Consider the following 5,588-nt stretch of genomic DNA (forward strand, 5'->3'; position numbering starts at 1 on the left):
TTTTGTTTTTTTAAATTTTGATTTCAGGTAATGTTCCAAATCTAATGTGATTCTCAATTTCTTCTACTACGTTGTTTCTCTTTCTTTTGTAGCTGCACAACCACTTTACTAAAATTTACGTGTGTCTTGGATTGGAATTTTGGTCGGCTAACAATTTCTTATATCACTCTAACAGTTTCTCACGCATCCTACAACATTTTAGATTATATAATCCAAAAGGTGTAAAAACGCCATACAACATTTCAGATTATATAATTTGAACGAACCCGGTGTGGAGGGTAGGAAAATAAATTGTCTTGATTTTATTAACACTTTGATCTGGTTTGTAAATATCTATAGAGAAAATGAAGTTATAACCAACATTTTCTACAAAGGATGTGTTTAACCTGTTGTAACATTCTCAAAGGCCCCTGTCATATTGAAATAGAATATATCAGTTCAAATAAATAAAGCAAACAATAGTTTAGGGAAAAGGAAATGAAGGAACAAAAATTCTAGAGACTGTCGTGGTAAAACATCGATTCAATCCAAAAACAATAGAAACCTGCCAATCCTCAAACACAATGAGAACAGGAAAGATAAGTGGTTCCAGGTTAAAAGAAGTTATTATCAAGCAGATGATAAGAGAATGCAATCAACTGAAAAATGCCAATATATTATGTTGCGAACGAAATTGTCCAGAAAGCTAGAGGTTGAACTCTTTTTCCTTCAATCCTTAAACTTCTGAAATAATTAAATGTCATGTTCTCATGTCAATTTAAAACATAGCTATTTCAATAGTTTGCAAGAAAAATCGCTTTCATGCATAACAAGGTTTCACATAGGAGACAATTACTTCAAAACTAAGGATTCATTAGTGAACAGATCAGCATATATATTCACTTTGATTTTAGTATACATATTGGGTAAATATCTCTTTCTGAAATTACAGGGACGTAATTTATGCAGATTCTGTTGACTTGATAAAAGGAGAGACCAAATGTGGAATAATCTGAAATTACAGGGACAAAATCTAAATCTTTTTTTTCCAGGAACTAAAACCGGAATTCGCTAGTATTACAGGGTCGAAAAGAGGTATTTAACCTATCTAATATCTAATCTTTTTTCGGGCACGGCTAAGTGGTGATATAGTCGAGCCCGAAAAAACCAAGCTAACCTAAATCAATAAAATTTAAAAATACATTCGCTAAGAAAAAGGAGAGAGGGGGATTCGAACCCTTGATAGTTATTTCGAACTATAACAGTTTTCAAGACCGGAGCTATCAACCACTCAGCCATCTCTCCAAAAGCTAATTTCTATTTTATCTTTATTCCACTCAAGAGAACATGACCATACGAATTAATACCCCTTTTTATCTATGTATGATAAAGTGACTCTATTGGTCTAGTTCTCTTTCCGTATATATATATGCATGATCCAGCATGCTCTTTTGTGAAGTAAAAAAAACTACCCCTCGATCCACGCCTCAAAAGGGGTGTCATCTAAAATCAATGGATTCAGATAAAACCCTCCATAATGCGTTTTTTTTAAGGGGTCAAAAGGGATTGGGGGATCAAATGGTATAGTTCTTTTGTTGGTTAATTGGAGGATTAGAAACATGACTATAATTTCGCAGAAAAATCTTTCTCAGAAAAATATTTCCCGGAATATTTTTCGGATCGTAAATATTTCCAGAAAAATCTTTCTCAGAATATTGAGTATGAATCCAATATCAATTATAAAACAAATACATCATCTGTGACTTTAATCTGAGATACTCATGGTTCTTCCCTTCTGAATCATCAATTCCAGTAAGAACATACTTAAGAAAATCATAGTTACATGACCTTACCGCATATTGATTATTAAAGAATCGAAGTTGATGTGCTTTTAGAAAAGAGGATATCAATGAACTTCTATGAAATGGTTTCAGGGGATTCCGCCAATTCTCTTGATCGTGGGATATCATTGAGAAATCCATGTTATAAAAAGATTTCCTGCGCTTCTTCTTCTCTTTTTTTTTTTTTTTTTTCTTCTTCTTCTTTTTAGTATGGAATGATATCCATACTAGAAAACAAGTAAATAAAATAAAGAGTGATGCTGCATGCAGCAGCTGCTTGAAAATGGTTTCCCCTTTCCATCATAACTCGAGAAATTCAACATATATATTCACCCAAATTCATGACTTAAGGATATATAAAGAACATTGGAACGATGCATCTCATACATAAAACCATATCTACCTAAGTACATGTTACTCCGTGCTCAATTTGAAAGGATGTGTTTAACCCTCTGAAGCATGGGTACTCCAGACATGGAAAAGTATCGGTACCGGGTACTTCGCATGCACCGGTACTCGTACAGTACGAACCCATGATGCACCAACTCGTACAGTACGCACCCATGATGCACCAATTTATTTATTTATTTTAAGGTTGGTACAGTTACGTTACGGCGGTGGTACTCTCAGGGTATGCATAACCGTTTTTTCTTGAGAAAATGAGGCTTTTCATGAGAACTAATAGCAATTATATATTTTTTTTTTGTTTTTTTTATAAACTCAAGAGCCACAACAACATCTGCTGCTACTTACTTAATGTCTGACTTTTCTTATCTGCCAATAGTTGCAGAAGTAGAAAAGTCTAGCACTCAAGCCTTGTTAAACCATCTATTTTCCCTCATGCAAAAATATACATACTTTGCATAGTAACCTAACGTACCCGTACCTTTGTTTTTTGAGAAATGTCGTATCCCGTTTCCGCACCCGTACCCGTACCGTGTAGCGCACTCATACCTACGCAACGTAGGTTTAACCTGTTGCGGTCACCTACAAAATTACTGCATAATAACTGAAACCTTAAACCCACCAATTTTCTCAATAGCAATGCAACATTCTCAAAGCCCCCTGTCATATCATATTGCAATAGAATATATCAGTTCAAATAAATAAAGCAAATAATAGTTTAGGGAAAAGGAAATGAAGGAACAAAACATCGATTCAAACCAAAAGGAATAGAAACCTGCCAAGCCTCCAAAACAATGAGAACAGGTATCAATGGACCAAAACTTTTGAAATAATTAAATGTCATGTACTCATGTCAATTTAAAACATAGCGTTATTTCAATAGGTTGCAAGAACGATCAAGATTTCTGAGTCCGAGTCTGCAGGTAAATAAATGTTTCCCAAATAACTGAGTAGTATTAGATGGAATTCTTCCTATTGTAAATAATTAATCTTGGGAATTGGAATATCATAATACATTTATCTTGGGAAAGAACGATCAAGAATCAAGCTGCATATTTTGGTCGATGAGGGATAAAAACGGTCTTTCATATAAGTATCGATTACTTGACTATTGATCTTAGCAAGGTGCATACTAATTTATATTCTATGGCAGAAAATCAGTCTTTGATATAGGAAATAATTACCTGACTTTCTTGATCATAATGGCCTTGAGTTTGCTACAAAGATCCTGTGATCGAAGCCTACGCTCCAAACTCTTTTCGGCTAAAACACGCTTCTCAGAGTTTTTGGTATGAAATCTCCGTTCCTTCTTTATCATCCTCTCGATCCCACTCGTATGCCTCTGCATTGCTGAAGCTGAGCAATCAAAGACTCAGCCGCACAACCTGACTGTCTGAAAAAGCTTGATAAACGTCTTGCAACTGAGTTCATAGCTAGTGAAATGAACGCGGTTACAATTTATTTTCCTTTTCTGAGAACAATTAAAACAACATATAAGAGAAAACTCAATTATCTTAACGCACAAGCAAGTTATTGTGCATAAATTGTTCTTGAAACAGTTGCAACAATAAACAGAAAGTCAATTACATCGTTTTACTTTAATACTACATTAGAATTTTCCTAGGAATTGTTTTGAATATGTTGTTCATGAAATATTGGAGTAGAACAGGAACACCATTCAGATACTATATTGATCAAGAAAGATAAACAATTGTTTGTTCCTCTGTCAAATTTGACCAATCCAATGTAAATACTATTAGCAATAATATTTTGTCTTATCCTGCATTTTGGATATATTTCATGATATGTTTGTTGTTGTCACTTTTATGCGATATATGTAAATGTCTTGTCCAGCGGCGAAACTCGCAAAAAATTTATGCAGGGGCCAACTATAAAAAAGATTTTTTTTTATTTTTAAAACAAACATATTAAATTTAAGGATAAAATATATTTTTAGTCCTATAAATTATAATTTAGGGCTAAAAAAGTTATTCAATTTTTGTCTTTGTTTTTAATTTTTTTTAAAAAAAAAGTGTTTTTAGTCTTGAATTTAATCTCTAACAAAAAATTAAGGATTAAAATTAACAAATCTTAGGAACATAAAAATCGCTACTCCCTCCCTCTCATAATAATTGTCTCTTTACCATCTTTTCTTTTTCTCAAAATAATTGTCACTTTAGAATATTAATGCAGTATTTATAATTTTTTCAATTATTATACCCTTATTTATTAAATTTCATCCAACTTAACTACCTCACTAACTACAATTAATAAGGATGTTTTAGTAATACTAGTTTTACCATCAAAATCAACACAATTAATCATTTCCTTAATAATCGTGCATAAACCTCAAACGACTATTATTTAGAGACGGATGGAGTATTTCGAAACGTTGGCAAAATATGTTTCAAGAACCCAATTTCATCAATAATTGTTTGTTTAATAATAGATTAATAATGTCTTTTCAAATGTTAATAAATAGGTTATTTGCAAGAAACTCATTGTACATTTAATTTGTCTATGACTATTGTCTTGATCATTTTTATTGTTGAAAAAGTTTACTTTATTGTTGTTATTGAGATGGGAAGTATCAAACCAATACAAACAAAGCTATAAAGCGTGTGGTGCTGGTGGGTTGAAAGTGTGTGGGCCTACAATTGTATTACTTTATTTGTTAAATAAATCAAATATTGTTATTATTTATTATTTATCTCTTTTTGGTATTAATCTTTCGGTTCCTATACGACATTATCAAATAATTTGAAGTTCGACCGAAAGTTAAATAAAGATAGAAAAAATTATTTCACTTAAAATTAAACTTGGGGTAGCTAAATATATATTATTAGGGGTAGTTAAATATAAAAATATACCCACTCGCTCAAAAAAATATATTTTTTTGGGGTAGCAAGGGCTACCCCTCCCTTGTACTACCATCCGCCCCTGGTATTGTCATACGTACACATTGGTGTGATTTGTGACTTGCATCTTCTTTCAAATTCATGAGTTTGTCTGCACACTTAGGTATTGTCATACACACATTAGTGTGATTTACGACTTTCATCTTCTTTTAAATTCGTGAATTTGTCTTCACACTTTAGGGTTGCTGAGTGACCTTTTGTTATTTAGTGACATAATGAATAGTGTGCAGACGCTTTACTTAGTGACCTTTTGAAAGTTAAAAGGTACTCCCTCCGGTCCTATTTATAAGAGAAATTTAGGTCAACAAAAGTGAATGTATTTGGACTGAATTTTTAACTAGATACATCAACTTTTGTTGACCCAAAATTCTCTTATAAATAGGACCGGAGGTAGTATTTTAATAATTTAGACATTTATTATTGGGATTATATATTTTAAAGTCAA

Source organism: Medicago truncatula, chromosome 3 (assembly GCF_003473485.1).
Source record: "Medicago truncatula cultivar Jemalong A17 chromosome 3, MtrunA17r5.0-ANR, whole genome shotgun sequence".
Classification (NCBI taxonomy): domain Eukaryota; kingdom Viridiplantae; phylum Streptophyta; class Magnoliopsida; order Fabales; family Fabaceae; genus Medicago; species Medicago truncatula.